Raw genomic sequence first — 12,603 nt, forward strand, 5'->3', positions numbered from 1 at the left:
GTGCCTGAAGTGGGTCATTTTCATTGCATTGTTAGTAAGATCGAAACCATAGAAACCATACAAAACGCATACGACTATTTCTGTTTTTCATTTCACGCACTGTTTTTTATTAGTTACCTAGCAACATGGTCACTGCATTGAAACTTCAGAGTTCCTTCAAAAATTTGAATTTTTAATTTCAATTTTTTGAATCAATGATTTAATATAAAAATAACTATTGTGGAAAACAGCAAAAAATAAAATAATACCACTAATTGGCGGCTGGTCAGGATAGACCTAACGTTCGAAATTTAGAAAAATATTTTTTTTATTTTAATACTGTTACTTTTCTAATGAAGTGCGAAATAAGTTGTGCCCCATAGCTATCTTTTTTATTTTTCACTACGACAATTACAAAGTGTTGATATTCACAACTTTTCGTGAGCACTTCGATAGAAATGAACAAGAACGCAGGAAAATTCCACACCGAATATTAATATTCTGTCTTGGCCCATGTTTACTTTTATCTACCGCAAAACAAAATGTTCGGATTTGTCAGGGGTATTCTGATTTAAAAAAAGAAGAACATTTGACGAATATTTTAAGTCTCAAACGTTTGGAAAATAATGCAACAACAATTCATAGACTACAAAAAAGCCTATGATTCAGTACCACATTCATGGTTAATTAAAATTCTTAAAATTTATAAAATTAATATTAAATTAAATCACCTTCTTTATATGGATGACATAAAACTTAACAATAACTGAAAATCAATCAATATGTCGTGGTCATTACGAAAATTTAGAATATATAACTAAAGAAGGAGAAATCATTAAAAATTTAAATAAAGGAGAATTTTATAAATATTTAGGTATTAATCAATCAAATCAAATTAAATCTATTCTTTTGGTGTTATAAAATGGTCCAAAACTAATTTAAAGAATATAAATATTCAAACTAGAGTTCTCTTTACAAAATTTTGTAAACATCACCCCAAATCTGCTGTTGAAAGATTTAATTTACCACGCGAAAATGGTGGTAGGGGTTTTTCAAATCTAGAAATTCTACAACACAATCAAATTGCTTCACTAAAAAATTATTTTCTCAATAGAGCTCGTGATATGACACTATAGCAAATATAAAACAAAAGTCTTTACATGGGAGATATTTTAAAGAGCTGAGGGTTTTATATTTGCAATACAAGATCTTGCACCGTTTTGGCTCACAGCGAATATAAAAAACGTCATGATATATTCGCAAAAATTATACACATGAATTTAGCAGTTAAATTCAATTTATTAAAGGATACACAACCACATTACATTTATAAACCAGAAAGTTGTTTAGAAAATGACAATTACAAATTATATTTTGATCGCACAGTTTTAACTGACATTCACATTCAGCATAACAGACCAGACATTATTATTTTAAATAAACAACAAAAGCAAGCATATCTTTTAGATATAGCTGTTCCAAATTCACACAATATAACACAGACATATAATACAAAAATTAATAAATATATTATTATAATTTCAGCAACAGGAATAGTACCGCAATCTCTTTTTAAAAATTTAAAAATTTTGGACTTAGAGAACACATAAAACACAAAAAAGTCAAAATGTGGAGGCGAGACGCCGGTAATTATGTTGATAAGCACTGCACTACTGCCGCCGGGTGGAGGTGGGATACGAAAAGAAGATGCTCTCACTGCTCTCACTCACAATAAGTTCGGAAAAACCGAATTTTATTATCGTATTTAATTGACGTCACAGTTACTTTGGCGAAACAGGAGCTCGCTTTTCGAAGGCATGATGAAAAAGACAGACGAATCAATTTGATATATAAAACCTAACAGGAACGGCTGGTCCATGAGGTCATTTGGGTAATGACCCCCTAAAAAATAAAGGTTTTACCCAACACCAGCCGCGACTGCAATGTACACAAGACTATGACTGCTACATATTATGTTATTTCAACCAAATCAGAAGTACAATAATTTTGAAAAGTAAGTGCAATGTATACTTCTAAATCTATCTAAATTTATTAATATGTAATTTTTTTCAAAACTATCGATCTTTCTTTGAAACATTTTCAATTCACAATTCACTGTTGGAAGCGCTGTACTTTTTAGTATAAATACGTATACGAAAAATTAAAATAATAGTTGAATTAACACATCGTTAAATGTTACGAGGAACATAGTTTTTTGGATTACACAGCAAAATCTTGGAATTTCAGTCCGATATTACTCCATTGAGTCTTTGGACTCACAAATAAATACCTCGAAAAGCCGACAAACATCTGTCTAGAACTTTTCTAGTAACCAGAGGGTATCGTAAACGACCCGTGTTTAGACCCTTTCGTGAAAGTGACCGACCGCCGGCGCCGCTCGATTTCGTCATAAATCTCAGCCGTACCCCCCACGATAATTGACAAGTCTGTCATACAGCCCTACCATTTAAAACCTTTATTCTCTTCGTTTTAAAAATAGTTTCGCATGGTTTTTCTCTCTTCTCGTTTTACAATGGTCCAGTGACTAATAAATGAGTGTTGTGTTATGAGTTTGTTCGAGCTCAAAAAAACGTGGTTCGAAATTGTTTAACGTTTAACGAATGGTAAGTTATTCTAGTTTTTATGTTGGTCTTAACGTGTTAGGGGCCAAGAATACAACATTGTCTGTCCATTATAACATAGAACTGATATGTTGAATTCAGATCTCTAATTATTTAAAAACCAAAAAAATAAAGCAGCAGTCAAAGTGGCATGTACGCGTAACCTAATATATATTTTTTTTACATTAAAAGATCGCCGTCTTCCTCGTCGCACTTACGACATTTGCATATGTTATCTTTGTTAAACTCACGGAAGGAATATAATGAACCGGTCACCCGTCCAAGTGCTGACCGCTGCCCGCGTGGCTTACCTTCGGTGATCGAACGACAACCTTTACCGTTTGACGAGTTTTTATTCTGCAATTGTTTACAATTAATCGACAAAAAAAATTGTTTTCTTAATTATCTAGTACTTAAAGCTATGAATCTACATTATACGGGTCTGTGCATGTTTCCCGAATACCTGCACGAAAAACAAATCGGTTCGGTGGTTGCTATGGATTTCAAAAAAAAACAAAAAGTGTTGGGGGGCAACGGCACGCGGTGTTCCCAAGCGGTCACCCATCCAAGTACTGACCGCGCCCGACGTTGCTTAACTTCGGTGATCGGACGAGAACCGGTGCTTTTCAACGTGGTATGGCCGTTGCCGTGGTGTTTAGGTGTGATCGTTGGTGTAAAATATATTGCTTTTAACATTCCGATGCACGAATATGAACATCAAAACGCGATGCGTTTCGTTTCCGTATGCACTTACCCTCTGACGACCGACGTCGGACCGAACTAACGGGAAATCCCACAACAACCACCACGTCACGCTCTAACGACAAGAGAGACTACTAGACGGACTGGCGATCTCCCGCGTCGCACATTTTTCGACCGCCGGCGGCGGTGGAAAATCCAGAATTTCACCCCACCTACCGCGCTGCTTGCTCCGACGACGACGAGATTCCCACATTTGGATCGACCGAAATAAGTAAGTAATATCAGGAAGTTCCGATTTTCGAGAGGAGACCTGTGTTTCTATTTACCTATCTATAATAATTATCGTTATAATCATCATATCATTATTATTATTATTAACATTATTATTTATTACCATTATTATTATTATTATTATTATTTATCGTCCCTCGGATTCGGCGATCTTCGAAAATCCAAGTTGGACCGTTAGACATTCGAACGCGGTGTGCGTGGCTGACGAGTTGTTATTTTTGGCGTTTTTTCTTCGATCTTCACCCCGACTTCGGACGACGCAGGTCGGACACGAAATTACGAAGAGAGAAAGACGGAAGAAAGGAAGAAAACCTGAAGATCCGTCGAAGAAAATATCGGAAAACTCGTAGGTGCGGCATCGGTCGGACGATGAAGACCGTCTCCTTTCGGATGATCCTCTCGACGGACTTTCGGCCGTCCCGAAGGGTCCGGACGGCAACGGGACCCGTCGTCGACTCGTCCCGTTTCAACTTCCGCCGAAAACGATCGACCTGAACGTCGGAGAGGCGGTTCGCGGCATCCTGTTGTCGGAATTGCCTCGGTTCGAACACCAGGTCCTTTCTGTGCTTCGACCGTTTCGGAAGCGTTTGGCGACGCGAAGATGTCGTAAAATCGAGAAGGTGGCGCGGTATTCCGGGAAGAGATGGACCAATATTTCGGCGAACGAAATATGGATTCCCGGAATCGACGCGTCTACCCCGCACCGCCGACGTAAACCGTCGGTCCCGAATCGAAACCGTGACGACCCGGATTTAGGGCTGGTGGTTGGAGGGGCGTGTACCTGATTCGAAACCCACCGACGTTCCGAGACGAACTTCGCTATCTCCAGGGAAACTTCGGAAACCGAGTTCGGCCAGCTTGATCACACGGTGGCGATGGTGATCGAGGAAAGAGGACGATGCCATCACGCGGGCAACGATTCCGAGGCCTGCAATTTCTTCGACGGCGGACGCGGTGCGCGTTCAGTCTTCCGTCCGCAGTGGCGACTATTTTATAAAGACTTAGAAAATTTTTTTGTTCAATTCTCGTTCACGAGGTGCTCGAAGTGTACGTGTGTGAGCAAGTGTTTTTTCAATAATTATTATTAACTTTTAACGTTTTAACGTGAAAGATGGCCGACGTCGAAAATCAAACAGCATCATCGGTCACCACCGGTTCCGCTGCCACCCCTCAATCCCACGCGAAGAAAGAGAAAAAAGCGAAAAATCCCAGGGCGAAACCGTCCCATCCTCCGACATCCGAGATGGTAAACAACGCCATCAAGGGACTCAAGGAACGCGGAGGATCGTCTCTTCAGGCCATCAAGAAGTTCGTCGCCGCAAATTACAAAGTCGACGCCGAAAAGGTCGCCCCTTTCATCAAGAAATATCTGAAAGGCGCCGTGGCGTCGGGATCTCTGGTTCAGACGAAAGGTAAGGGCGCGTCGGGTTCGTTCAAGCTCGCCTCGTCCACCTCCGGTGGTGCCAAAGTCGCCTCCGCCTCCGACAAGAGGAAACCCGCTTCGTCCGCCGCATCCAAGACGAAAAAATCATCCGCCAAACGTACCGCCGTCGCGACGACTTCCGACAAGGCTTCCTCGAAGACAGCCAAAAAACAAGCCTCCCCCAAAGCGAAGAAGACTGCTGCCGAAAAGAAGAGCGCCGTCGCTGCCTCCGCCGCCGCAGCGAAAGCCAAGAAATCGGCCGCCTCCTCGGCAGAAAAGAAAACTAGAGCCGCCCCGAAACCCCGATCGCCTTCCAAAGCGAAGAAATCTAACAAGGCTGGTCCGACTAAAAAACCCAAAGCACCCAAACCCAAGACAGCCAAAGCCATTCCTGTCAAGGTGAAAAAGGCCGCTTCGCCGAAGAGGAAAAAGTGAGAAACGTGGATGGATACTCGACTCATGTTCGTTCGGCTGTGCCTCGTTCCGACGTCATCATCGTACTACCGGCAACGGGGCACGCACAAATGGCCCTTTTCAGGGCCACACGATAATCTACGACGAAAAAAAGAAATAAAACTATCCTTACGGCGAAACCAAATAAAATAGATAGCATCAGCTGGCAGGTAGGTGATGACAGGATGCAATAAAATTTTACGAACGACCGCAACCCAACCCGAATCGAGAGGACCGACCGATTATTGACATTTTTATTTTATTCATTTCCGGTTGAAGGGCGATATATTTTTTTTTTTGCCTGTAAAGTTTGAGGTTCTGAAAAGAACCGATTTTTTTGTTATAAAATTCGTGTTTCGTGTTGTTCTTCCGAAACACGATGTGGAAAAATTTAAGCGCGTTCACCCCGAATACGTCTGGCAAGTTGGATGTCCTTTGGCATGATGGTTACACGTTTGGCGTGGATGGCGCACAAATTCGTGTCCTCGAACAGACCGACCAAGTAAGCTTCGCTCGCTTCCTGGAGGGCCATCACGGCGGAGCTTTGGAAGCGCAAATCGGTTTTGAAATCCTGAGCGATCTCCCTCACCAAACGTTGAAAGGGAAGCTTGCGGATGAGCAACTCGGTACTTTTCTGGTAACGACGGATCTCACGCAGAGCCACGGTACCAGGTCTGTAACGGTGGGGCTTCTTGACGCCGCCAGTGGCGGGAGCGCTTTTCCTGGCCGCTTTGGTAGCCAGTTGTTTCCTGGGGGCTTTTCCTCCGGTGGACTTGCGTGCGGTCTGCTTGGTCCTGGCCATTTCGAATGAAACGAATGAAAAACAAAACTGACAATTATTAAAATCGACTCTGACGATCGTTAGACGTGCACGCGTCGAAAGGTAAACGGGTACTAAAAATTCCGCCATATTAAATTGTACTTTTATACGTGAACAAAGTCAACGGCTGACTTCGTCGATTGGTCGATGGTGAACCGTTGAATCTATATAAGGCTCCGTTAGTTGAAATTTTGCGGTAGTTGACTTCCTAGGGACGAGGTGTGCAGGTATTTTGTGTCAGTTGAAATAATCTGAAAAGATGACCGGTCGCGGTAAAGGAGGCAAAGGATTGGGAAAAGGAGGAGCGGAAGCGTCATCGCAAAGTCCTGCGTGACAACATCCAGGGCATCACGAAACCCGCTATCAGAAGATTGGCTCGTCGTGGCGGCGTGAAACGTATTTCCGGTTTGATCTACGAAGAAACTCGCGGAGTCCTGAAAGTGTTCTTGGAAAATGTCATCCGAGATGCCGTCACCTACACGGAACACGCCAAACGTAAAACCGTGACAGCGATGGACGTCGTCTACGCTTTGAAACGTCAAGGACGCACCCTCTACGGTTTCGGAGGTTAATTTCCTGGCGCTCTTCACCGTTCGAGAAAACCAGAATAAAATACGAAATACAAAATCGGTTCTTTTCAGAACCACAAAATAAAAATAAGAGGAAAAAAAAGAAACATGATGTTCTTTCGAGAAACAACGGACAATTATTACTAACTGACTACCTGATAAATGTACCAAGATCGTAAACACCCCTTGCTTTCCTTTTGGCATTGCAGTCGTAAATGATAATAATACAAAAAGAAAAGATGCATCGGTCATTTTACGAAAAAAAAAAGCTATAGTGGCCCTGAGAAGGGCCGATATTTTGAGTTTTCGCCACGGAGATGGATCGATCGTTCGTTTAAGGTTTCTTCTCGGTTTTTTTGGGTAAAAGTACGGCCTGAATGTTGGGTAAGACACCGCCTTGGGCGATCGTAACTCCGGACAGGAGTTTGTTCAATTCCTCGTCGTTTCTGATGGCCAGCTGCAGATGACGCGGTATAATACGTGTCTTCTTGTTGTCACGGGCAGCGTTTCCTGCCAATTCTAAGAACTTCGGCGGCTAAGTACTCCATGACGGCGGCCAAATAGACGGGAGCTCCTGCACCGACGCGTTCCGCGTAATTTCCTTTTCTGAGAAGACGATGTATCCTACCCACCGGAAACTGGAGACCGGCACGGCTCGAACGGGATTTCGCTTTTCCCTTCACTTTACCTCCTTTACCGCGACCTGACATTTTAAGTTCGTTCGTTAGACACCACGAGAAGTAATAAAACTGACGGACGGGACTCGTCGATTGTAAAAGCTGGTAGCTGTGCTTCGAATTTATAGCCTCCGTGATAGGAGAATAGGACGTGACGATTGGTGGGAGCCCGTTTTCAGGTGGGGTTCTGGTGAACACACTACCTATCAGAAAGGTGGTGGTGCAAAGTTAACGCACGCACACGAGTCAGAGCAGTTCGCGAGTTTGTTGAATCGAATTGAATTGAAAAATGCCGCCGAAGACAAGTGGTAAGGCAGCCAAGAAGGCCGGGAAAGCTCAGAAGAACATTTCCAAGAGCGACAAAAAAAGAAGCGCAGGAGGAAGGAGAGCTATGCCATCTACATCTACAAGGTGTTGAAACAAGTCCATCCCGACACCGGTATCTCTAGTAAGGCTATGAGCATAATGAACAGTTTCGTGAACGACATCTTCGAACGTATCGCCGCTGAAGCTTCCCGTCTGGCACACTACAACAAACGTTCGACGATCACCAGCAGAGAAATTCAAACTGCCGTGCGTCTGTTGTTGCCCGGTGAGTTGGCCAAGCACGCCGTCTCCGAAGGTACCAAAGCCGTCACCAAGTACACCAGTTCGAAATAGATGTTTTTCGTTTTCGACACATTTATAAACGGTTCTTTTCAGAACCACAAAAACTCTCGAACAAAAAAGAAAAAGACGTGAAACAGCGATTTTTAATTAACTTTTATTATGTCATTATTATTATTATTAGGTTTCATGCATTATCGGTATTTGCACCCATGCCTATCCAACTTGTAGTTATGTGGTTATTGTATTCGAAATAATTTAGTTGATTGAGGTTATGTTATGAATAAATTTCTATTTTGCCAGAATACAACTCTTCGGAAGAAGAAATCAAATAAACAATCGTACATCTGCTGAACAACCTAGTTGATGGTTGATGGATTTGCATTACCCAGCATATAGCCTAAATGTTCATCTTTAGTGAAATTAAAATTACTTAGCTTTTTTAAGAAAGAAAAAATTAGAACGAATTCTCATCGAAAAAACCGCGATTCCTACAAATGATACAGATGGTTTTGTAGTCGCGTATGTTATTGAATACAATGAGCCGACATTTTTCCGACTCTTTGTTTCATCGAAAACGTTGTTGACATTAGCAAGGAACGTTAAGGATTCCCTGAAACAGACAATTTCACTGTTTTGGAATAGCAGTATGTGCAAATGAGAGGACAGAAGACTTTGAAAAAAGGAGTGAACAAAACTGTACTTTAGTACAGAATGTTATGTTTATTTTAATTTCAATTGTTCCTGTTTTAATGAGATTTTTTATGTTCCTAAATCATTTTCTATTTTTTTTTTCATTAGAGAAGAGTTATTGTCGAGTTATTATCTCTACCTAGCATAAAAATTAAAATACTTTGCAACATTACGTTATTATACATTGCATATCTGACATAAAATACTTGCAAAAATTACTTAGCTAATTAATATTACGCATGACAACTCACATTATTTACTTTGCAAAACATTATAGAATACATAACAGATAATTGTGACCCTGTGTATTGTTCATTGGAATTAAAATAAAAAAAACGTGATTTCGTCAATCGCCGTTATTTGCGACTTCAGGCAACTGTCGCTAAGAGCTATTTTTGTTTCTCCGTTCAATTTCCCGATAAAATCGTCGACTTAGTTATTAACTAAGTTCTTCAGTTAGGTGGTATCAACAATACCACAATAGCCATGTTGCCGGAGTTTTTTGATAAAAGACTTGCTAGTTGGAATACAGAAAATATTTACCAAACACCTATTCACGATAATAAACCGGGGCACTATTGTGGGTTTTCGGTTGGTTTTATATTATATTAGGTACTCACCCTTCGTAACGTGTCTCCACGAAAAAACGTCACTTTCACACTAACCACCTTTCGTTTTAACTCTCGCGACGATAACTGAAATGTTGACGCGCGCCGGACAGATTCACGGACATACAACCACCCACCCACCCCGCGCCCCGGTTTCCGTCTGGACTGGTTCTGTCGTCCGAGTGAGTGCCAAAAATTAGCGTTCGTCTATTAAATGATTGTCGGATGATGATTATTGACGGACACTTTTATCGCACCCGATCACACTTTAGTTACTACCTACGTTTAGTATCGACGACGCATCGTTTCGATTATTGAAATTCGAATTGAATTTTTTTTTTTTCTAGTTTTCGACGTAGATTCGCGTGACACAAATATTATGAGCCTTTTTGGATCGATTTCGTGTGCATCACGCCATTTCTACGGGCGAACGTGAATGTGTGATGTTGACGTGATGGAAGCAACGTTTAGGCAATCCGCATTACGTATTACTATCAATTATATTTTAAACGAATGAAAACTTCAATTCAGAAGTGTGATAATCCCGATCCATTCAAGTTTTGTTAATTTTAGATTAAAAATGCGTGAGTATTGTACTATTGCTAACGATGCCAAAACATCGCATATTCAATGTAAAAAGAACAAGAGCAACGGGCCATTAAGTTAATTTAAAAATAACTCGTACCGGATAAGTCGAATACGTATCCAGGGAAAATTTATTAATTTTAAAATTGACCGGCGGAAACAGGTTCTCGCCTCCCACCACTTTTGTGTAGCGGCCGCCAAATCAATTTTGTTTTTATATAATTGATTCAAAAAATTGAAATTCACGCATAGTTATCTGTGCCTGAAGTGGGTCATTTTCATTGCATTGTTAGTAAGATCGAAACCATAGAAACCATACAAAACGCATACGACTATTTCTGTTTTTCATTTCACGCACTGTTTTTTATTAGTTACCTAGCAACATGGTCACTGCATTGAAACTTCAGAGTTCCTTCAAAAATTTGAATTTTTAATTTCAATTTTTTGAATCAATGATTTAATATAAAAATAACTATTGTGGAAAACAGCAAAAAATAAAATAATACCACTAATTGGCGGCTGGTCAGGATAGACCTAACGTTCGAAATTTAGAAAAATATTTTTTTTATTTTAATACTGTTACTTTTCTAATGAAGTGCGAAATAAGTTGTGCCCCATAGCTATCTTTTTTATTTTTCACTACGACAATTACAAAGTGTTGATATTCACAACTTTTCGTGAGCACTTCGATAGAAATGAACAAGAACGCAGGAAAATTCCACACCGAATATTAATATTCTGTCTTGGCCCATGTTTACTTTTATCTACCGCAAAACAAAATGTTCGGATTTGTCAGGGGTATTCTGATTTAAAAAAAGAAGAACATTTGACGAATATTTTAAGTCTCAAACGTTTGGAAAATAATGCAACAACAATTCATAGACTACAAAAAAGCCTATGATTCAGTACCACATTCATGGTTAATTAAAATTCTTAAAATTTATAAAATTAATATTAAATTAAATCACCTTCTTTATATGGATGACATAAAACTTAACAATAACTGAAAATCAATCAATATGTCGTGGTCATTACGAAAATTTAGAATATATAACTAAAGAAGGAGAAATCATTAAAAATTTAAATAAAGGAGAATTTTATAAATATTTAGGTATTAATCAATCAAATCAAATTAAATCTATTCTTTTGGTGTTATAAAATGGTCCAAAACTAATTTAAAGAATATAAATATTCAAACTAGAGTTCTCTTTACAAAATTTTGTAAACATCACCCCAAATCTGCTGTTGAAAGATTTAATTTACCACGCGAAAATGGTGGTAGGGGTTTTTCAAATCTAGAAATTCTACAACACAATCAAATTGCTTCACTAAAAAATTATTTTCTCAATAGAGCTCGTGATATGACACTATAGCAAATATAAAACAAAAGTCTTTACATGGGAGATATTTTAAAGAGCTGAGGGTTTTATATTTGCAATACAAGATCTTGCACCGTTTTGGCTCACAGCGAATATAAAAAACGTCATGATATATTCGCAAAAATTATACACATGAATTTAGCAGTTAAATTCAATTTATTAAAGGATACACAACCACATTACATTTATAAACCAGAAAGTTGTTTAGAAAATGACAATTACAAATTATATTTTGATCGCACAGTTTTAACTGACATTCACATTCAGCATAACAGACCAGACATTATTATTTTAAATAAACAACAAAAGCAAGCATATCTTTTAGATATAGCTGTTCCAAATTCACACAATATAACACAGACATATAATACAAAAATTAATAAATATATTATTATAATTTCAGCAACAGGAATAGTACCGCAATCTCTTTTTAAAAATTTAAAAATTTTGGACTTAGAGAACACATAAAACACAAAAAAGTCAAAATGTGGAGGCGAGACGCCGGTAATTATGTTGATAAGCACTGCACTACTGCCGCCGGGTGGAGGTGGGATACGAAAAGAAGATGCTCTCACTGCTCTCACTCACAATAAGTTCGGAAAAACCGAATTTTATTATCGTATTTAATTGACGTCACAGTTACTTTGGCGAAACAGGAGCTCGCTTTTCGAAGGCATGATGAAAAAGACAGACGAATCAATTTGATATATAAAACCTAACAGGAACGGCTGGTCCATGAGGTCATTTGGGTAATGACCCCCTAAAAAATAAAGGTTTTACCCAACACCAGCCGCGACTGCAATGTACACAAGACTATGACTGCTACATATTATGTTATTTCAACCAAATCAGAAGTACAATAATTTTGAAAAGTAAGTGCAATGTATACTTCTAAATCTATCTAAATTTATTAATATGTAATTTTTTTCAAAACTATCGATCTTTCTTTGAAACATTTTCAATTCACAATTCACTGTTGGAAGCGCTGTACTTTTTAGTATAAATACGTATACGAAAAATTAAAATAATAGTTGAATTAACACATCGTTAAATGTTACGAGGAACATAGTTTTTTGGATTACACAGCAAAATCTTGGAATTTCAGTCCGATATTACTCCATTGAGTCTTTGGACTCACAAATAAATACCTCGAAAAGCCGACAAACATCTGTCTAGAACTTTTCTAGTAACCAGAGG

The 12,603-nt window shown here is 39.2% G+C and overlaps 1 non-coding gene across 1 annotated transcript; it reads right to left on the reverse strand.

Annotated features, from left to right (window-relative positions):
* Positions 1-3,128: 3,128 nt before the first annotated feature.
* On the reverse strand, positions 3,129-3,248 carry LOC138141005 (5S ribosomal RNA). Its single transcript, XR_011162907.1, has one exon. It is a non-coding gene; the product is annotated as a 5S ribosomal RNA (ribosomal RNA).
* Positions 3,249-12,603: the final 9,355 nt, after the last annotated feature.

Source organism: Tenebrio molitor, unplaced genomic scaffold, assembly GCF_963966145.1.
Source record: "Tenebrio molitor unplaced genomic scaffold, icTenMoli1.1 SCAFFOLD_771, whole genome shotgun sequence".
Taxonomy (NCBI): Eukaryota; Metazoa; Arthropoda; class Insecta; order Coleoptera; family Tenebrionidae; genus Tenebrio; species Tenebrio molitor.